Source organism: Triticum dicoccoides, chromosome 3A, assembly GCF_002162155.2.
Source record: "Triticum dicoccoides isolate Atlit2015 ecotype Zavitan chromosome 3A, WEW_v2.0, whole genome shotgun sequence".
In the NCBI taxonomy this organism is placed as follows: Eukaryota; Viridiplantae; Streptophyta; class Magnoliopsida; order Poales; family Poaceae; genus Triticum; species Triticum dicoccoides.
In genome coordinates, this window is record NC_041384.1 from 522713796 (window position 1) to 522737279 (window position 23484).

Genomic DNA, 23484 nt, shown 5'->3' on the forward strand with positions numbered 1-23484 from the left:
GTCGGTTTCTCCAAGTGCAGTCCCATGTGTCAATGAAGAGGCTAGCCGAACCGCGTTCCGTTTGCGTGAGCCGTGTGCAGGACCGAACGTGTGTGGGGTGCAATGCGACCACGACCGGAGTGTTGTGAGTGTACCGCCTTTTTCCTTTTAAACTAGGTGCTTCGCCCCCTCAAATTTTTTTTTGTTGCTTCACTCGATCCATCGATACTACTACTAGTAATCCGGTAATCCCGACTAAAACGGCGCGACCGGGTATTTTCCCGCGCGATATGCTGGGAGGTTGGCTTAGTTGGGTTTTTTAGGATGTGTAATGCTACACCTACGTAATCCCAGTTACGTAATAACGTAATGTGAAACGTGTGAGCTGTTGATTGTAGATTGGGGGGAGGGAGGGACCCACCACCATGAAAATAAAGGGAGGAGAGAGAGACAATTTACGTTAACCCTCTCGTAGGTTCCCGTAGATGTAGAAAGATGTGAAATGCGTGAATGTGTAGTGGACGTACTATTGGAGTGCCTAAGATAATTTGTGTATGTATAGACCCTATGTGTTTATTTTACTTCGCATGTTAGATTTGTCTCAGTTCAATAAAAAGCAGAGTTGGTGATGATGGTGTTCCTGTGATCCTGCAATATAGGCCGTCCGATCTATATCTAATGGATAGGAAGGAAACTATGACAATTTACCCGCACTCCTCTCCACATTTGCAGATAAGGCTTTCCCTCGTTCATCCTTTTCTCCCACAAGATCTTGATCTTTCGTGCAACGCACGGGCATCTTGCTAGTACTCCTACAATATGTATATTATTGTGAAAGTTCATATACACTGGCCGAGATTAATGCAAACACGGCAGATTTTCATTACATTTCGAACTTTTATAGGACAGAAAAATAAAAGAAACCCGACCCTAAACCTATTCTACGGCAGCGACCGACGTCCTCCATCTGCGATCTCTATGTACGGGGGCGGGGTTGAAGACCCGTGAAGTGAAGGTGCGGTCTCTGGCGAGGAAGAGTAGAACACGGGATACGGACCGACCAGTTGGCACACCATGCCCTGCCACCTCCCATGCCCTACTCATCCTCGGAGGAGTCCCCGATCTCGGCGGTGCCGGATGTTGGATGGCGGCAAGTAGGACGCGTGGCTGACCGTGCTCCCGTCGTCGGCCGCCAGCGTGGCCACCGCTTGTGCGGTCGCGTCCGCGTCCGGCTATGCCGATATTGCGTCGCGAGAGGCAACTTGAGCGAGGGCGGCGACCTCGAGCTTCATCCCCGAAGACAAGCTCTCCCGCAGAGCGTTCGCACTTGCGGTCATGGCAGATGTGGTGCCAGGTAGGAGGACGATGCGCTATGGTGTGGAGGTTAGCTGGGCGTTGCCGCTTTAAGTAGCGCATTCCGGTGAGGCCAAGCGTCCGGGTGCGTCATTAAGTCGCCGGAGTTGGTTCCTCGGGCACCGAGCCTCTTAACTATGACATACGAACAGACAACATGAATGTGGGCAGCTGGCGCCGGCTGGGAACACACCGTGCGACAGCGCGAGGGACGAAGGTTTTGGTGTGCCAGGGTAGTCAGCTACGGTCGTGGCAACGTTGGATATGCCCTTTGCTCACATGTGATCCCCGCATGTCATTGAAAAAGCAAGACGACCCGGCATGGTCTCAGGTCCAGAGGATGCAATTGGCCGCACTACACCACTCCGCGGACGCGTTGTGGCGCCCCGTGCATCCTCGACGAGCCGGGTGTTGGGGTGTGTTTGGATTGTGGCCAAAGTGCACCTTACCAAAATTTTGGTCATGACCCAAATATTGGTCTTTGTTTGGATGGTTGCCATTTTTTGGCATGCCAATGAACTCTAGCCAACTCTAGTTCATTTTTCTTGCCAATGTCGGCCAAATCATGGGCAACCAATACCTCAACCAAAATTTTGGTCATGACCCAAAGATTGGTCTTTGTTTGGATGGTTTCCATTTCTTTGGCATGCCAATGAACTCTAGCGAACTCCAGTTCATTTTTCTTGCCAATGTCGGCCAAATCATGGGCAACCAATACCTCAACCAAAATTTTGGCTACCCGATGCTTTGATGGGGCAACCTTGGGCACAAACCAAACATACCATTGGTCGTGCCACAACACTAACGTCACCCTTGGCACACTGAAACCGACCGTGTCTAGATACGATATGAGCTTGTCGCTCACCGCGGTCGCCGTGTCCAGAGGCGGTGCTGGAGCTGCGCCCCGTTGTTGGCCCCAACGACCCACATGAACGGTTGTCGGTGGCGAGGAGGTCGTGGGCCAGCTCCTCCATTGGACTAGTCCGCCCCACATGTCGGTTTCCCTATTTTCCCGGCCATATTCGAGCGTTAGTGCTCCGCGTTGCGCATTAGGCCTTTCACTATGTAGGCCAAGCGAGACAACTTATTGTTTATTTGAGCCATTCAAGTATAATCATGTGGCATTTGCTTATTTCTCATTCCTCTCCAACCCTCTTCTCCATCGATCATGTCGCCCTCCAGTCGAGTCCATCCTCCCGCATGCCTCGTTTGAACATTCCGCCGAGTATCATTCACATGTACCCACCCTAGTCCTCTTTCAATAGATCTCTGGACCCCGAGATGAAATCGAGAGGGAACGATTGGGGGCACGTGATACCTAAGGCGGATTCAAAATTTTGAACCGGTGATCATAGCATCCGCAAATCATATATAAAGTATATTCAATGTTCGTTTGATTTTTGAACGTACAATATACTCCCTCCTATCCTTTCTAGTTTACATATAAGTTTTATGTGTAGTCAAAGTATCTCTACTTTGATCAAAAAGGTATCAACATTCAACAACGCCCAATCAATATTGTTAGATTCGTACGTACTCCTAGATTTGTACTCGAGATGGTTCCCAATTTGACTATTGACAAGATTAATAGTACATGAGAAGTATAATGTGAAAATTATATCATTGGAAAATTCTTTCGCATACAAATTTGACCGCATGCTTTGCGTAAGTTGCATGTCATATATTATTACTCTAACATTTGGTCAAAGTTAGCCTCGAAAAACACACTAGACCCTGTATACTTTGTGTAAGTTGCATGTCATATATTATTACTCTAACATTTGTGTAAGTTGCATGTCATATATTATTACTCTAACATTTGGTCAAAGTAGTATAGTGGAAGTGGATCCTCTGACGTAGGTATCCCTGCCTTACCCTCCCTTTCGGTCACTTACTGGCGGACCCCATGCTTGCTAGGCCCCGCATGTCAGTTACTCAATGGGTTCGGCCACGTCACGGGATCCTCATCCGTAGTATACTCCCTCTGTTTTTATTTACTCCGCATAAAATGGAGGGAGTGGTGGTATAATAAATGACGCGGGCGGGGGAGGGGGAGGGATGTCGGTTTGCTCTCAACTGCGGTCCCACAAGCAAGCGAAAACGCAAGACGAAGCGTGTTCCATTCGGTGAGCGACGTGGAGGGTCCAACATGCTGGGCTGCAACGCGAATGCGACAAGAGCGATGTACAGTCAAAACTGATTGACTGGTCATCACCGGAACCACTATTCACAATAGAACCTTCGCTGCTCTGCCTACGCCAGCCACTGCCCTAAAACCACACCAAATCTCCAGCCCATTCCCCCACCTTTCGATCCCCTAGGCCGCATCAAGCGTCCCTAGTTCGTCGGAAAGCCATGGTGCACCGCAAGATCACTTACTACAAGATGCTGACGCCGGAGCGCCGTGCAGAAATCGCGGCGGCGGTCGGCGCCACAGACCTCCGTTCCCAAGCTCGCTTTGCGGCGGGCCAATCCCCGAGTTCTCTAGAGCCAAGCTACAAGGAGGAGGAAGCCGATCCAATGTTCATGGCGGAGGTCGCGGCGCAGAAGGCCCCCGATGGGTATGAGACGATGGACGTTGACTTCGTGACGGCGTCTGAGTCCCTCATGGTGCAGGCGGACCAGCGGTTCAACATGGCTCAACTCGACGCGGAGCGCGTGCATGCCGCTGCCATCGAGGCTCTCCTGGAGGCGGAACCGGATGTCATGGATGTGAACCGGGCGGCGGAGGCTCAACTTGAGGCGAAGCGCGCGGATGCTGCTGGCATCGAGCCCCTCCTGCAGGCGGAACCAGACGTCCTAGACTTGAACAGGGCGGCAGAGGCTCGACTCGACGCAGAGCGCATGGATGCCGCTCTTATCGACGCCCTCCTGCAGGCGGAACCGGACGTCCTAGACTTGAACCGGGCGGCGGAGGGTCGACTCGACGTGGAGCGCGTGGATGCCGCTGCCATCGAGGCCCTCCTACAGGCGGAACCGGACGTTGTTGACTTGAACCGGGCTGTGCTCTCGTCTGTGCAGAGTGCCCGCACGCTCCGCTTGAACGAGTAGCTGGAGGCTGAGGACAACCACAGTGCGGAGACACACGTCAGCAGCGACGGCTGGTTCACGCTGGCAGCCAAAGACGATGAGGCCGTCTCTTTCCGCGAGTAGTGACAATTTTTCTTTATGTTGTTGTTTTTATGGATCTTTTTTTGTGTAAAAACATATATTTGTTATGCAAGTCGCCTGACTTGGGTCAGTCTACCATTTCAGGCGGTTGGATGAATATCCTACGTCTCCTAACCCTTCTTTCCTTCTTCCTCACCTCTTCTTCTTCCCCAACAGACCACCGCACGGGCCGTACGGATAGTCCCCAACAAGCGATTGGATTCACATACTCTATGAACGAAAATTATGTGTCAGCGATAGGATGGCTGAGTTTGGTTTGTTCACATGCGACAACACATGTCAGTGAGGGTGCGTTCCCTTGGTTGGGTTTGCGGCGTGCAGGAGCGACTGTGTGAGGGTGCGATGCGACCGCGGCGTGCAGGAGCGATCGTGTGAGGGTGCGGTGCGCCCGCGACAGCCGTGCGCAAGTGTACCTCCTTCTCATTTTGAAAAATTTAGGCAAGCTTGGCAAAAATGTGTGGCAAAGTTTGGCAATGCAAGGCCTAGACTCAAACAGGATAACTACATACTCCCTCCGTTCGGAATTACTTGTCTCGGAAATGGATGTATCTAGAACTAAAATACATCTAGATAGATCCATTTATGCGACAAGTAATTCCTAACGGAGGGAGTACGTACTAGGAGTACTAGTGTTAAAAAAGAAAGGCGGGGTATTCCTTCGCAGGATTTAATCGATACAAATCCTCGTTTCACGTGTCAATTAATGCGTATTTTTTCTCCAAAGACCAAAGAGCTAACCATCTCACTCCTCATCGCTTGATTAATGTAGTGCCATACAAACCAACCTTCTCACTTTCGCATGCATGCATGTCGTCTCTCTCTCTCCCCTGTCCATCTCTCTGCACGCATGCGCCTCTCGCTCTCTCTCCTGTTTCTGCATGCGAGCAACTCTCTCTGCCTTGGGAAGATGTGAAGCACATGGGAAAGAGAGATGGGATTACTACAGGCACGCATGCGGTGGAAAGGGATGGAGGGCCCAGTTGGAAAGAGCAGCGAAAAAATGCCAATGCGCAAAGCATTACGGGGAAAATGAAATTTTCTTAGACGCAGACAAAAAAGGACCGGAGGGAGTACTACTAGGAGTACTAGTGCGGTGAGATGGTTTCTCGAAGAAGATGATGGAGAAGCGGAGTCAGCGAAGAGTGAAATGATGGTTGCTTCGTCCGTGCTTGTAGCGACCCGACCTCAGACAGTCAAGTCTCTGTGCTTCAGTGTCACCCCTGGATCGGTAATGCTGACACACACAGTACTCGAAGGATTTATAATTGAGTAGCAATCACACACTTATTACATCGAATGTCTCAAGAGAGAACTTATTACAATAATATGGCTTAAGGCCATCTAATGCGATAACAACGGAAGGCTTGGAAGATAAAGTGAGTCCACCAAATCCAACGGCATAGCTGAGCTGAACGGCAACGACCTAACGAACCTCAATCCTCGTCTGAAAAGTCTACAACATAATACGGTGCAGCCCGGAAATGGGTCAGCACATGGAATATGCTGGCAATATAACACAGTAGAGCAAGAACAGAATAATACTATCACTACATGCATATTTGGCTGGTGGAAAGCTCTATGGTGTCGGCATTCTGGGAACGGGGGTCCCCAGACTTGCCTACCTGCGGGCCGTGGCGTGGCTCAAAAGGGGGCCCAGCGCGGCCCATCTTCATCAACACAGACCCAAGACCCTCGCGAGGGGCCAAGCCTCGCGGGGCAGATGACACGGAGCTTCCTCAGGCACGACCTCATCAGGCTGGCTCGCGAGGAGGCGGAGAGATCAAGGCGGGGTACCTCACGAGGTGCCCGTGACACAAGCCATGATGACCAAAGGCGCCAGGCGGGCGCCAGCCGCGTAGTGTCCTCCTTTCCTCTTTGGTGCAAAGGGAGCAAGCGCAGGCAAGAGCATCAAGCAAAGGCACCCGTTTTGGTGCAACGAGACCAAGACCAGTCCAACGGCAGGGAGGAAGTCATTGTGGAGCCCAAGCCAGCGTCACCACTAGAGCCTTTGGCAGGCGAGGACCAACTTTAGTCAGGATAAGTGTACCAGATGTTCCCCTTCAAAATGGCCAATTGTTGGCGCCCTTCCCGCTCAATATTTGGGAAGAGGCCCAGGGCCTTTGCCTATAAATAGGACTAGCAACCCACAGGGTAGAGATAGGAGAGATCGGAGATCGGATCGAAATCAGAGAGAGAATCGAGAAGAGAGAGAGAGAGAAGGGTGACTGAACTCCTCCTAGCAATTCATCCCCCCAGCCAAGAACAGACCCTCGCGAGGCTGTTCTTCCTTGTATTTCTCTTCATCATCAGCCCAAGAGGCAATCCACCACACCACACACTGGAGTAGGGTATTACACCACAACGGTGGCCCGAACCAGTATAAACCCTGTGTCTCTTGTGCTGTTCTTTCCATAGCTTAGATCTTAGCGAGGCGGAGGGGTGCAGGTAGGTAGAAGGCGAAATCTCCGCGCGCACCCCAGTGTTTGAACCTCAAGGGTCTGCCGGAACCCGAAATCCAACATTTGGCGCGCCAGGTAGGGGTGCGCCGGAATTCGTCTTCCACCACCCCGTTCTCCTCCGACCATCGCGTCCATGTCTAACGCTTGTCGGGCCTGCACCGAGCGCCGGGCCGCTCTCGCTTCCCGCGTCGCCTAGACGGCTCCTGTCGGCGGGCGTACTCGCTGTTCCCCCATCACCTGCCGTCAACGCCGCCACCGGCCCGGCGAGGGACGAGCAGCAAGTGTCGTCTCAGCATCCGTCCGTGCGGCCAGACGGCCGCACCGCTACTCCCTCGCTCATCCCAGCTGGTTCTTCGTCCCGCGCGCTCCGCGCACCCATGGAGGCTCGAGCTGTGCTCATCGCGGCAAACGAGCTCCTGCGCTACCGTCTCGTCGACGACGTCTACGAAGAATGGATCGACCGCGTCGCCAAGCTCGTCCGCGCCGCAGGGGGTTCTCCTGCGCCGTCCGTTCCGCTGCACCGCACCCCGCCCCGCGCGGGTGACGAAGCTCCTGGGGCGCCCCAGCCGCCTCCTCCTCAAGAAGGTGCCATGGCTCCAAGGCGCGTGGCCCCTGGGCGGAACCCGCTCCGTCGGGTGCCAGCGCGGCAAGAGCAGAGCTGCCAAGAAGTCCCTCGCCCGCAAGAAGCTGCCCGGGCGCTCCCTGCTCCAGCACGTCGCGACCATGTTCCTGCTCCCGCATGTCAAGACCCCGCGCTGGTCCCAGCTGCAACGCGTGGGGACATGCAAGACCAAGCTCTCCGTCACCCAAGGCCTCCCATGGCCACAGCAGGCTGCCGTGCCTTCACCACCGAGCTACGCAGCGTCACGTGGCCCAGCAAGTTCAAGCCAGACCTGCCTCCTCGTTACGACGGCACGGCCGACCCTGCGAAGTTCCTCCAGCTCTACGAGCTGGGCATCGAAGCTGCCAACGGAGACAAGAAGGTCATGGTGAACTGGTTTCCCATGGCGCTCAAGGACGGGGCCCGCACCTGGCTCCTGAACCTGGCTCCAGGCGCGATCTCCTCTTGGGACGAGATGCGCACCCGCTTCATCGCCAACTTCCAAGGTACTTGCGACCGGCCACTCGCCGTGAGCGACATGCGCTGCATCAAGCAACAACCCGGAGAGACCCTGCAGAAGTACATCCAGCGTTTCAACAACGCACGCCTCAAGATTCCCAAGGTGACCGAGGAGGCCATCATCTCAGCCTTCTCCGACGGCGTGCGTGACGTCAAGATGAAGGAGGAGCTGGCGATGCATGAAGACCTGTGCACTTCCTTGGAGTTGTTCAACTTGGCAACCAAGTGCGCCAGGGCTGAAGAAGGGCGTCTCTCCCTCCTCGAGCTGCCTGCCGCGGACCCAGAAGAGAAGAAGCCCAAGGCCAAGGATGTGAAGCGCAAGGGGGCTGCCATGCTCGCGGCAGAACCAGACACCAAGCGGGGTAGAGATCAGCCCGAATCTTCCAAGGGAAGTCGGTACTGTGTGTACCACGACCTCCACACCCACAACACCAACAAATGTCAAGAGCTCCGAGCCGTGCGAGAAGGAAGGATCGGCCATTGCCCCGACCGTGGTGACCGGGGCTACGGTCGAGGAGGAGGAAGGAACGCAGGGCGCTGAGAAGACCACTGCCCGCGCCAAGGGTGGCGCGATCGACCTCGCGAGGATCGCTGGCAAGACCCGCCTCGCGAGGGAGACTGGAGGGATCAGCCTCGCGAGGATCGCCTGCCAGGCAACGCATGCCTCCCTCCGCTGCCGCCGCAGCCAAGGAGAAACGAGGACCGCCATCAGGATGAGGGGGCTGGGGGCTTCCAGGAGCCGCGCGCAATCGCCTGCATCCTGGGCGGGGCTCCAGCCCCAGCCTCTCAACGCATCTTCAAGAAGTTCGCCCGCAAAGTGAATGCAGTCCTTCCCAAGCTCGAAGCCACACGCCCTCTTAGGTGGTCGGCGTGCGCCATCATGTTCAGCTCAGCAGATCAGCTCAAGTGTGCGGCCACAACCAGAGTCCTCCCGATGCTTTGTTCCCCAATCACCAGCAACGTGGTGGTTACCAGGACCCTCATCGATGGCGGGGCAGGGCTCAACGTCCTGTCCGTGGAAACATTCAACAATCTCCAAGTGCCCTACAACCAGCTTCAGCCAACCAAGCCTTTCTACGGAGTCACCGACGGCTCCACGGTCCCGATTGGGCAGGTCCGCCTCCCTGTCACCTTCGGGGCACGCGACAACTACCGCACCGAGCTCATCGACTTCGACGTCGCTCACATTCGCCTGCCGTACAACGCCATCCTTGCGTACCCAGCGCTGGCCAAGTTCATGGCCATAACTCACCACGGCTACAACGTCCTCAAGATGCCAGGAAGTGGCGGAGTCATCACGGTGCCCTATGAAGAGAAGGACGCGGTGTGTTCCCTGGAACGAGCCTTTCAGGCCGCATCGCTGGAAGACCCGGATCGCGGAAGCAGGAGGCTTCCCGAGACCGCCCCCAAGAAGAAGAAGACATCGTCCGGCCCGGCCCCTCAGGAGGCAGGCCCCTCAGGGCCCGCGCCTGCCCAGGGGGAACCTCCTTCCATCGCATAGGAAAGTGCGCCCAGCGCCCTCCTCAGGCAGGGCTCGGGGGCTCTCCCCTGGAGGGCCACCGACCTGGCTAAGGTCATGAGGGAGGCGCTTGGGCACCACATGGAGGCGTGTTTCGAAGCACGTTTCCCTCAAGGAGTAAGGCAAGGAGGGCCAGACCCTCAGGAGTTCGTCAGCAAGGCCATTCGGGAGCTATAGGAGTCAAGATTCATGAGAGGCGGCCGCCGCCTACCAGCTGTGGCTCCCTATCCAGGCGAGGATGGTGAGCTGCACGTTTGCATCGACATACCAGGGCTCAATCGAGTCGCCTATCTGGAGCGCCTCTGGCCCTCGCGAGTGGGGCGCTGCGAAGGTCCACCCCACAGCTACGTTCGCATGCCTTACGGCTTGCCGAACGCGGCTACCACGTACCAGCGCCTCATGAGGGGCATCATGGAGGCTCAAGAGGCCAGGCGTTCCGCAGCCCTGGTGGAGATGGAGATGGTTCGCGAGGAGCCACCAGCACCTCCGGAGCCTCCCGAGGCCCCTGGGCCTGGGGGCTTGTGAGGATCGGCTTCCGCAGCCCACCGAGTCTGCTACGCCAACACTCCTTCGTCCTCAACATCATCAGGTGACATCTTTCAAGTTTCATTTCCAGCTGGGAGCGCCCCCTAGGGCTGCATTATTCCCAGGCCGCGTGGGTCCGTCCCTGCGGCATGTATCCCTTTTATTTTATGTTGTTAGCTTACCTTGTTGGGGGCGCCCCTCGGGCTACATCATCCCACAAGTCGCTCGGGCCAGACCCATCGGCATGTATCCCCTTTTGCGTTTATTTCCGGCTATGCGTTCGACCCACCATGCTTGATTATTTGATGCCTGTCCACTGCACCTCTTCTTCTCCATGCCGACCACTCGCACGTTAAAGGGGGGGGGGTACCTGAGCATCGCGACTCAGGGCTCTTGCTGGCTCTCCAGCCCTCTCCCTCTGGCCTTGTCCACGGCATCGCGACCTGGCATACCAGCGACGGCTGAGACCAGCTCGAGGACCGGGACCCGAGGACGTAGAGTGCCGGCATCTAACCAAATTTGCAGGGACACATCACAAGATAAGGCCCAGTGCCAGGCGCAACCCGCCTAGAGGTAGGGCCCCGTGAGTCCCGCGCTGGCTCACGGGTGCCCAGATACACCTCGCCAGGTCCTACCGTGCCAGCCACGTGCCAGGGCGGGGTTGTACACGCCCCGAGGGCTCCTCCCGGAGGGGAGCCCCCTCCCACGTACTAGTGGAAGCACCATGCTTCGCGCTGGCTAACGACACCGCCGAGGAGCGGCTATGCCCGTACACATACGGAAGCGCTATGCTCTGCACTTGTGATAAACAACTGAGGGCAGCCCCTGGGCCGCATCAACCTCAGGGAGCCCAGAGCTCAGTGTCTAGCCTCATCATAACGCCTCCCCTCGGGAGTGCCATGCGAGGGGGCTGGGCATGGGGGCTACGCCTGGGTCACGCCCAGACGCACGCCACCCAGCCAGGCCCCCCAGGCCTGGTTCGTCGCGCGTCTCTCCCCGAGCGGAGCCAAGGTATGAAGGCTGTTTGAGCGTCAAGGGGGACTCCTGAGCATTGCGACTCAGGAGCCTAACTGGTCACGTAGCCCCTCACTCCTTAGTTCCGAAAGGCTAACGGCGGTTGAGGTATGCGCGCGGCCGGGCTCTGCAGACGTAGAACGGTAGATCCACCCACATCACACCCCCCTACTTGCTGTTCATGCGCCAAGGGGGAATCCTGAGCATCGCGACTCAGGAGCCTAACTTGTCACGTAGCCCGTCACTCCTTGGTTCCGTCCTGGTTTCTGGTCGGGGCTAACGGCGGCTGAGGTATGCGCGGGGCCGGGCTCTGCCGGCGTAGAACGTAAGCAAGTAGGAAGGAAAAGCGTAAATTTCAAGGAATTCAAAAGCAAATATTACAGTCCACACTGTTATCTCAATGCCAAACACAAGTTTAAACGCCTCCCCGAGGCATGATACATGTGCAGGAATTAAAGGCAGGACAGGAGCCACAATGGAGTCACTTGTCGGCGGTGGAGCAGCGCGGAGTGGGTTCGCCTCATGGAGCAGCAGGGTCGGCAGCGCCTTGCTTCGGCTTGGTGCTGAAGGCCCGGAACTTCCCCAGCAGAGCCTCCGCGCGACCCTTCACGGCCTCGGCAGCGGCAGCGGCAGCGGCACTCGCCGCTTACTGGCTCCAGCAGGCTGTCGAGGTCGACGCCGGGATCGCGAAGGTAGATGTGGGTGAGGACCCGCGTCAGCACTGCAGAAGACAGGGCACGCGCCTCGGGCTCGGCCGTGGGGCCAAGGCCAAGGTCGACATCTTCAAGAGCGCGAACCAGGAAGGGAAGCAGCTTGGCGGGGCCGTCCTCGGTGCCAGCCAGCGGGCTCTCCAGGCCGCTGTCGTAAAGCGTCCTTAGCGAGGAGCGAGCCTTCGCCTCCATCTCCGCGAAGGCCACGCGGTCCTCGGCAAGAACTTGGGCCTTGTCGTCCAGCTCGACCTTCCTCGCCCCCAACTCCTGCTCCAGCGCGCCTAGGCGGTCACGGCGCCTCCTGAGCTTGACCTCCCTCTCCTTGACGGCCACCTCACGAGCCTTCACGCCTTCTTCCTGCTCCTGGTGAAGGCGGGCCTCTTTCACGAGCTGGTCCCGCAGGCCTTGCAACTCGTCCTCCAGCGCCTTGCAGTGACCACGGACGTCGACCACCTCCCCCAGGGCTGCGTCATGAGCAGCCTTCACCTCAAGGACGGCCTGCCTCTCCTCATCGCAAGGCGTCGAGGCCTGGACCAGCACCGCCCGAATCGAAGCGTCGGAGCGAATCCATCCTGAATCCAGCTCCAAGCGCCCGACCACCAAGCGAGGGTCGGCGCCAAGAAGATCCTGCCGCAACCGGTCCAGCTCAGCAGCAACACGATCCAGAACGGCAAGAGGAGTCGGAGAAACATCACTCGGTGGAGTAGGAGGAGAAGGCGGCAGCGCGACCACAACATCCTGAGGCGGAGCCTGCTGCGCCCCAACGGCTGTAGTGGCGGCAGCAGGCAAAGGCACCTCGGGAGTCACTTGGGCCATGGGGGCTGAGCTCGCCCCAGCCGGCTCAGCCAGGCCTCGCGAGGACGACCAGGCAGGAGAAGCCCGTGCGTCGCGGTCACCTTCCTTCGCGGGCAGAGGCGCTGCCACGGATGGAACCTCAGGAGCTCCCTTCGGCTTCTTTGCTGCGAGCGCCAGCCTATCCAAAAGATGTGGACATCAAGCCTCAGCAGCAGAACAAGAAATAAAGACAAGAAACAAGCGCTTACGGGTCATCGCCAGTGAGCTCAGCCAGCCTCCGGCCAAATTTGATGCCTGAAAGCCGGCTGGAAGGGTCAACCTTGGGAAGCTCGGGAGCGGAAGGCGTGTCTGCGGTCCGCCTCGAGGCCGGGGCAGACCCGCGGGAGATCAGCCTGGTCCTGTCCTTCTTCGGGTTCGGGGGAAAGCTCCCGCCGCCCTCCTCATCATCAGCCTCGTCGTCATCGCTCGGAGAGAGGCGGAGAGCGCGGGACCTACACCGGGGGAGGGGAGCCCTCGACTCTCCGTCAGTCACCTCGGAGTCAGGCCCTTTTTCCCGCTCCACTCCTTCCTCCTCTTCGCTGGAGTCATCGGAGGACACGCCCACCGATTCCCCGAGAGTTTCCATGGGCACGGGCCCGTCCCCTTTGAAGACGGGCATGGACTCCACTACCTGCTCCCAGTCGTCGCGGAGGAACAAGGGCGTAGGAGCACCCTCCAACCTCGCCACATCGCCCCCGACCAGAGATTGGAGGACCGCAGCTAGATCTTCGTCGGCCAAGGCCGCGGGGCTCGGATGGGGCCTCCACATCGGAAGTGAGTACTGCCGAAGCGGAGCCAGCTGGTGCTCCAGGAATTCCCTGAGCAGCGACGCGCCGGTCAGCTTCGCTGCCGCCATGTTGGCCGGCCTCAGATCCGTGTCCATCTTCTCCAACACCAGCTTCGCGCGGGGGTCCGCGAGCTCTGCTCGACCCCAATCGCTGGAGCTCGTGGGTTGCTCCGTGGGCAAGATCAGCCGAGGGTGGATGCGCCCAGCATCTGCCAAGACCCACTAGCTCCTGAAGCCCTCAATCCTTTTCCCGGGGTTCAAAATGGCAATGGCGCCACCATACGCGATGAAGCTCGTGCACGCGGAAGCAGGACCGCGAGAGGTCCGGAGGTAGAAGTAGTGGCGCAGCAAGGCCACTGAGGGCTGCACCCCAACGTGAGCCTCGCAGTAATAGGCGAAGATTGCCAGGAGAAGGACGAAGTTGGGGTGGAGATGCAAAGCCTATAGCTTATAATGGCGGAGGACAGAGAAGAAGAACTCCGAGAAGGGAGGCACCAGGCCAGCAGCAATGGCGCTTACAAAGAACGGATAGAAGGTGCTCCCTTGGCCCTCAGGGGTGGCGGAGCCGGCCTTGAACACCTTCGCCCCGTCGACGCCCTGCGCCGCCGCCATCCGGCGCAACCAGGCAAGGCTCGCCTCAGACACGTTCGACGAGTCCAGGGCAGACGAGTACCAAGCTCCGGTCGCGAACTGACGAGGTGCCATGGCTTCCTAAGTCACACGGTCGAAGTAGATCTGGAAATTTTGGAGGAAGGAAGGAGAGGCGCAAGAAAGGGGATCTGAGCAGCAACCGGAGAAAGCAAAAAGCAAAGCCTAGGCAGATGCCGCTCCCTTATCAACTCGCGCGGTTGCTGAGGCGCCCACGTCCATTCAACCGCCACGCGGCGCCCAAGGCCGCAGGCTGTTAGGGCCCGCGGCACTTCGCTCTTGCCCTTTCGCCTCCCTGGACGGCCAAGTCCGGGCGCGCCTTGGGCCCGGGGGCTACTGTCGGCGTTCTGGGAATGGGGGTCCCCAGACTTGCCTGCCTGTGGCCCGCAACGTGGCTCAAAAGGGGGCCCAGCGCGGCCCATCTTCATCAACACAGACCCAAGACCCTCGCGAGGGGCCAAGCCTCGCGGGGCGGACGACACGGAGCTTCCTCAGGCACAGCCTCATCAGGCTAGCTCGCGAGGAGGCGGAGAGATCAAGGCGGGGTACCTCATGAGGTGCCCGTGACGCAAGCCATGACGACCAAAGGTGCCAGGCGGGTGCCAGCCATGCAGTGTCCTCCTTTCCTCTTTGGTGCAAAGGGAGCAAGCGCAGGTGAGAGCATCAAGCAAAGGCACCCGTTTCGATGCAACGAGACCAAGACCAGTCCAACGGGAGGGAGGAAGCCATTGTGGAGCCCAAGCCAGCGTCACCACCAGAGCCTTTGGCAGGCGAGGACCAACTTTAGTCAGGATAAGTGTACCAGATGTTCCCCTTCAAAATGACCAATTGTTGGCGCCCTTCCCGCTCAATATTTGGGAAGAGGCCCAGGGCCTTTGCCTATAAATAGGACTAGCCGCCCACAGGGTAGAGATAGGAGAGATCAGAGATCGGATCGAAATCAGAGAGAGAATCGAGAAGAGAGAGAGAGAGAGAAGGGCGACTGAACTCCTCCTAGCAGTTCATCCCCCCAGCCAAGAACAGACCCTCGCGAGGCTGTTCTTCCTTGTATTGCTCGTCATCATCAGCCCAAGAGGCAATCCACCACACCACGCACTGGAGTAGGGTATTACACCACAACGGTGGCCCGAACCAGTATAAACCCTGTGTCTCTTGTGCTGTTCTTTCCATAGCTTAGATCTTAGCGAGGCGGAGGGGTGCAGGTAGGTAGAAGGAAAAATCTCCGCGCGCACCCCAGTGTTCGAACCTCAAGGGTCTGCCGGAACCCAAAATCCGACATATGGTTATAGTTTTTGCGAAAAGCAAATTTTCCCTACAACAAAGGAATAGATTTTAATTTAACTATCATGGTAGTTGAAACATTATTGAGAAGGTTCCTTCAACTCAATCCAAATTAAAGTGGTTAACAACCCAATAGTATTAATTAAGAGTGATGAGATACTTAAGATACTCCAAGTACTAGATACTCAAGATTGTCCATAACCGGGGACACGGCTAACCGTTATTAGTTTTTACACTCTGTAGAGGTTTGCACAATTTTCCCCACAAGACTCGATCGCCTCCGTTGGATTTCTTGCACTACAAGGTGTTTGAGAAACGAATGACCGAGACACAGTCTTTCAGAAACATTAACTCTCCACTCCGGACAGACCATACCAAACCTACATCCCACTACCTACTGATCTGCCTCTTCAAGAGCTTCACGTAACTTACTCAACTATGCTAGAGCCCATAATAGCTTGTGGCTGCACACGGAAGTTTCTAGCATGAATCATCTCAGTTCCCTTTGAGCCTGGGTGGCGGTCCATTGGAAGATCACACGGTTACTCCGGGATTTCCAAAAAAATAGACAACACTGGGTAATCCAGGTGCCTCAATCCACCCAGATGTTTGATTAAGTTGCCACCTTAAGTTGAACCATTAATTAACAAACTCACATCTGTCATGGATTTCACTCAAACCCAAACCACGTCTACGAGCATAGCATAGCAATATAAGCAAGCGTAGAAGTAACTCCCAGGGTTTGAATATAACAGGGCAATAGGTTCTACCTCAACAACTACTTCCCAACCCACATGTTAATGACATCCTAATCATGCAATGTTTGAGGGGGTGAAACTAATGCATAAAAACTGGGTATGAGAAGAGTATGATCAATGTGTTACTTGCCTTGCTGATGATCCGCGTAACCTAGGGACTCGTAGTAGCACGCTTCGCACTCCGGGTGTTCTATCACAAACAAACAATAACATACATAAGCAACAAGCAAAGATGCGCAAGCAAAACTTCAAATAAAAGATATTGATTGGAAAGTTCAACTTAAGAACTCCGGTTAACGAAAAGAATCAAATCAAACGGAGCAATGAAACTCAAACGGCGAAAGAAACAAGATTTGTTTACTAATCTCGACCTAGGTCAAATTTTACAGTAGCAAAAACTTGTTCAAGTTGATTAAACAGAAAGAGGGTCTCGAGACGAAGATCTAGGCGGTTGAATCGCCTGATTTCGACTAACGAGCAAAAAGAAAAACAGAAACTAAGATCGGATCAGAAATCGCGATCGAGAGAATCGCAGATAAATCCGATCAAAGAAACCTGACGAACAGACTAACGAAGGAGCGTTCGTTAGCTGTAACTAACGGGCGAAGAACCGTTCGCTAAATGAACGTACAGACGAACGTCCGCTAAACAGGAAAACCGAAAAACCGGCGATCCGAAAAAAACCGAATCTAGGGTTTTCTAAAAAAAAACAAACGGTTCAAAAAAAAAACCCTGCGGCGATGGATTCCGGCGCGGTACCTCCGGCGAGAGGCTCCGGTAAGGCGGGGGCTGCGGGGCAGCGGCTCGCGGGGCGACGGCGGCAAGCGGTGGCTGCGGGGCGGCGGGGTTGGTGGCGGTGGTGTGGTGTTGGGGCTCGGGGGGGGGGTATATAAAGGGGCGGGGCGGATTCTTGGAGGAGGGGGCAAGGCGCGGCGGAGGCGGAGTCCGACTTGGACTCTGGTCCGAGCGGCGGCAGCGGCGGCGCGCACGCGCAGGAGGCAGTGGCGGTGGCGGCAGGCGGCAGCCTGGCTCAGCTGGGCCTTAGGCCAAGTCGGGCGCGGACCTTTTTTTTCGCCGATGGAAATAAAATCCTAGAAAAATAAATAAAAATCTAAAAATGCCAAATAATTTTTCACCGTCTAAATAAAATATTTAGAACAAGATGAACATTTTCTTGCCCCTAAAATGCAATTTTCAAAAACGTGCAATTTTTCTAATGCAAATAAAGTTGCAATAAAATCCAAATAGAACAAATATTTGATTTTAATATTTTTCCTCCAATATTTCAATTATCTTGGAGAAGTCATATTATTTCCTCTCATATATTTTAATATGAAATATTTTCAGAGAGAAAAATAATTAAAACCGAAATCCTCGTTTCAAAATTTGATAAAATCAAATTTGAAAACCGGGGAAATCCCCAACTCTCTCCAAGGGTCCTTGAGTTGCTTAGGATTTTGAGGATCGAGAGATGAAATGCAAATAAAATATGATATGCAAGAATGATCTATGTATAACATTCCAAATTGAAAATTTGGGATGTTACAAACCTACCCCCCTAAGATGAATCTCGCCCTCGAGATTCGGGTTGGCTAGAAAATAGGTGCGGGTGGTCTTTGCGGAGATCATCCTGTCGTTCCTAGGTGGCTTCATCCTCGGTATGGTGGCTCCACTAAACTTTGCAAAACTTGATAACCTTACTGCGAGTGACTCTGCTGGCAAACTCTAGAATCTTAACTAGCTTCTCCTTGTAAGTCAAATCACTGTCCAATTGAATCGCCTCCAAGGGTACTGTATCCCTTAACGATATATCAGCCATCTCAGCATGACACTTCTTCAGCTGTAAAACGTGGAACACATCGTGAACTCCTGACAATCCCTTGGGTAATTCCAACTTGTAGGCAACTTCTCCCATCCGTTCCAAAACACGATAAGGTCCTACAAACCTCGGAGCTAATTTTCCTTTAACTCCAAAACATTTCACTCCTCGCAAGGGCGATACTCACAGATATGCTCTATCTCCAATTTCGTAAGTTACCTCCTTGCGTTTTGAGTCTGCATAACTCTTTTGCCTGGACTGAGCAATCTTCAGTCTGTCGCGAATCAATTTAACCTTCTCCTCAGACTCCTTAATCAAGTCTGGTCCAAACAACTATCGGTCTCCTACCTCATCCCACATCAACGGTGTTCTGCACCTTCGTCCATACAGGGCTTCAAACGGTGCCATCTTCAAACTGGCTTGGTAGCTATTGTTGTTTGAGAACTCCGCATAAGGCAAATTGTCATCCCAACTAGATCCATAATCTAGCGCACAGGATCTCAACATGTCCTCCAGAATTTGGTTGACTCTCTCGGTCTGTCCATCTGTCTGCGGGTGAAATGCTGTACTGAACTCCAATCTCGTCCCCAAAGTCTGGTGTAACTGATGCCAAAACTTTGAAGTAAACTGTGTTCCTCTATCTGATACGATGGTCCTCGGAACTCCATGCAGACATACGATCCGTGACATGTATATCTTTGCCAACTTTGCACTGGTATAAGTGGTTTTCACTGGGATGAAGTGAGCCACTTTGGTCAAGCGATCAACTACTACCCATATGGAATCATATCCTGCTTTGGTCCTCGGCAATCTGGTGATAAAGTCCATGCCCAGTTTATCCCACTTCCATTCGGGTATCGGCACAGGCTGTAACAGTCCTGCCGGCTTCTGATGCTCTGCTTTCACTCTCTGACATACATCAAATACGGCTACGTACTCAGCAATATCCTTCTTCATACCAGTCCACCAGAAACATTCCTTCACATCCAGATACATCTTGATGTTTCCAGGGTGTATCGAGTAGGGTGAGTCATGAGCCTCTTGAAGTATCAACTTCCTGATCTCCTGGTTATTGGGCACATAAACTCGGTCTTCAAACCATAAGGTATCGTTCTCATCCTCACGAAAACCTTTGGCCTTTCCTTTGCCCATCTTCTCCTTTATCTCGGCAATCTCCTTGTCATCCTTCTAAGCTTCCCGAATCTTGTCCAGCAACATCGACTGGACCTCCATTGTTGCAACAAATCCTCTAGGAACTATCTCTAACCGAAGTTCCATGATGTCCTCTGCTAACTCCTTCGGTAGTCCCTTACTTTCAAGGATATTAGCATAACTCTTCCGGCTCAAAGCGTCTGCTACGACATTGGCCTTTCCTGGATGATAGTGTAGCTTCATATCATAATCCTTTATAAGCTCCAACCATCTCCTATGTCTAAGGTTCAGTTCCTTCTGGGTGAAAATGTACTTCAAACTCTTATGATCCGTGTACACATCACAACGGTTTCCTATGAGATAATGTCTCCAGGTCTTCAATGCATGCACTATGGCTGCTAACTCCAAATCATGCGCGGCATAGTTCAACTCATGAGGTTTTAGTTGTCGTGAGGCATACGAAACAACTCTTCCATCCTGCATAAGAACACATCCAATCCCTAAGCGAGAGGCATCGCAATACACTTGGAACTCCTTATGTATATCTGGAAGTGTTAGCACTAGCGCTGTAGTTAAATGTTTCTTCAACTCCTGGAAACTTGCCTCGCAATCATCTGTCCATTTAAACTTAGTATCCTTCTTCAATAGTTCAGCCATTGGCTTCGCAATCTTGGAAAAGTTCTCAATGAATCTCCGATAGTACCCTGCGAGTCCAAGAAAGCTGCGGATCTCGCTAACTGAGGTGGGTGCCAACCATTCAGTGACTGGCTGAACCTTGCTGGGGTCTACTGCTATACCTTCTCCTGATATAACATGTCCAAGGAATCCGACTTCCTTCAACCAAAATTCGCATTTGCTGAACTTGGCATACAACTAGTGTTCCCTGAGTTTGTCGAGAACTAATCGCAAATGCTCTTTGTGCTCCTCTTCATTCTTCGAGTATACCATAATATCATCAATAAACACCACAACAAACTTGTCCAAATATTCCATGAACACCTTGTTCATCATGCTCATGAAATAAGCAGGGGCATTAGTCAGTCCAAATGACATGATCGTGTACTCGTATAATCCATACCGCATTGTGAATGCTGTCTTTGGGATATCCTTCTCTCGTATCTTCAACTGATGGTACATCGATCGCAAATCGATCTTCGAGAACACTTTATCTCCTTGTAACTGATTGAACAGATCATTGATCATCGGCAGTGGGTACTTGTTCTTAATCGTCACTTCATTCAAGGCTCGATAATCAACAACCATCCTTAGGGATTTATCCTTCTTCTCCACCAAAAGCATAGGGGCTCCCCAGGGTGATGAACTTCTTCGAATGTATCCTTTATCCAATAACTCCTTGATATGTTTCTTAATTTCCTCCAGATCATTCGCGGGCATCTGATAGGGTCTCTTGGATATTGGCCCGGTACCTGGCAATAGCTCTATCAGAAACTCAATGTCTCTATCCGGTGGCATGCCTGGTAACTCCTCTAGAAAAACATCTGGGTAATCCTTCACTACAGGCACTTCCTCCTGAACAACTCCCGTGAGGGTATTCACTTGGCTCCTCCTAGGCACATGCCTAGGTACATACTTAATCCTTTTTCCCTCTGGGGTGGTGAGATAAATCGATTTACTAGCACAGTCAATGCTTCCTCCATACTTTGACTTCCAGTCCATACCTAATATCACATCCAATCCTTGTTACTCCAAGATAATTAGGTCGGACGGAAAGACATGGGTGCCAATGGTTAGGGATATCTGGTCACACCATCGACTAGCCATATATTCTGCTCTAGGTGAGCTTACTAACAGAGGGGTCCTAAGGGTTTGAGTTGGTAGTTTAAACTTATCCACGAATGCCCTTGATATGTATGAATGCGATGCACCAGTATCGAAAAGAACAAGAGCGGTAAATGACTTAACCAAAAACTTACCTATTACCGCGTCCGGCTGCTCTTCAACCTCCTCCACGTTAACGTGGTTCACTTGTCCTTTGTTGAATGGATTAGGCTTCTTCCCAGTGCTCCCATTTCCGTTTCCATTGTTTCCTTCAGGGCACTCCATGGCGTAGTGTCCAGTCTTCCCGCACTTGAAACAGGTAACGTGACTTAAGTCCCTTTTGGCAGGTGCGGCTGGATTGGGGCGGTTTTGATTATTGTTGGCTCCGTTCCCATTCCCATTCTTAGAACCATTGTGGTTATGCGATCCTCCTCCAGTGTGGTTGTGACCTCCATGGTTATGAACAAGTTCTCCCGAGTTCGGGGTTAGGCATGGCTTCTGTTGAGCTCCTGGGTTATACTTTCCTTGTCCGTACTTCCTCTTACGGCTCTCAATCTACTGCTGCTTCCCTTCAATCATAAGAGCCTTATCTACCAACTCTTGGTAGTTGTTGAAGGTTGCTACCATCAACTGCATGCTCATCTCATCATTCAGCCCTTCCATAAACTTCTCCTGCTTCGTGACATGTGTGGCCACATCATCAGGGGCATAACGTGATAACTTGCTAAAATCATCCACGTACTGAGCCATAGTACGGTTCCCCTGGCGTAGGTTGCGGAACTCCCGCTTCTTCATTTGCATAGCTCCAGTTGAGACATGGGCTGTGCGGAAAGCTTGCTGAAACAGGTCCCAAGTGATATTGGCTATAGGAAAGGTGGCTGTGTAATTCTCCCACCATGAGGCTGCAGGTCCATCCAATTGGTGTGCGGCAAAGCACACTCTTTCAGCATCTGTGCAACCTGCGGTGATCAACTCCCTTCCAATACGGCGTAGCCAATCATCAGCAACTATAGGCTTGGTGCTACTGGAAAACACCGGCGACTGTAACCTTAGAAAACGGGCTAGGTTGTCCACTGGCGGCGGGTTGTTGTTGTTTTTGTTGTTATTGTTGTTGTTGTTGTTGTTGCCCTGGTTCTGAACTAGCAATTGCATCAAAGTATTCTGCTGCTGGATCAACTGGGTGAGCTCCGGTGGGAAAGCAAAACCGGGGTCATGTCTCGGAGGCATCTGATGGGTTTAGATGGAAGATATCAGAATAGAAAAGGGGTCTAATGAGAAAACACTACCCATATGCACATGAGACAAACACAAACATTTCACTCAATCAATCAAGCAAGGGCATACAACGGTCTAGGATTATCGCAAAGTGCTCATCTACTACTAATTACATGGGGAAATACTACTAATATATGGTGGTCATCTAGAAATTTTGATCGGTGGAGGACTCCATGATATCTGCTCCAGCTACATCCTCAAAGTCATCATCACTAGGATCGGAATCGGTGTCGTCGATGATGATGTAGTCCTCAGGGCGAATCTCCTTGGGTTCTTCGTCTTGTTCTACTGGTGCTGGTCCTCCCATGAATACTCCGATCTTCTTAACCAAGTCATCATTCTTCTCTAGTAGTGTCTTGATTTCCTCCTCATATCCATCGCGTGTAAACTTGAGTTCTTCCTCCAGCTCGATGATCCTAGTCTTCGCCTTCTTCAAGTCCATCATGTCCGTGCACATCTGGTTCTCCTGGCGTCGAATGTGCTGGTTTAACTCCTGGATGAAAGCTGCAATGGATCTATCCTTCTTGGTGCTGATCACTTCCCATTGCTCGTCTCGATGCCCACATATCTAGTAGATAGTGTCCTTAAGTTCCCTGTGGTAGACTTCTCCAATGTGTCCCATGGTAATGTGGACTGCCATGCTCTTTCCTAAACTCCAGGTTGGTGCTTCGAAAGAAAATTCTATGGGTTTAGAAGTTGGCGAGAACGTCCTTCCTGGAACTTGTACTTGAATCATCCAGCGCTCCTCTTCAGGTAAAATGGCGTTGTATGTCCCGGTGAAGCTTGGTATTCCAATGTTCAAGTACCTAGTGACTTTCTTCAGGTGGCGTCCAAATGGTGTGTCTTCATCCGGTTGTGTAAACTTGTTCTTCATCTCCGCCATCCTAAAGAGTAGAAAATGGAGAGGAGTCAGAAATGAGTAGAGAAGTGTGGCCTATGGTTTGTCTTACTGGTCGTGTCCTACACTCAACATGTACTCTGATACCATCTTGTAGCGACCCGACCTCAGACGATCAAGTCTCTGTGCTTCAGTGTCATCCTTGGATCGGTAATGCTGGCACACACAGTACTCGAAGGATTTATAACAGAGTAGCAATCACACACTTATTACATCGAATGTCTCAAGAGAGAACTTATTACAATAATATGGCTTAAGGCAATCTAATGCGATAATAGCGGAAGGCTTGGAAGATAAAGTGAGTCCACAACTCCAACGACATAGCTGAGCTGCACGGCAACGACCTAACGAACCTCAATCCTCGTCTGAAAAGTCTACAACATAATACGTTGCAACCCGGAAA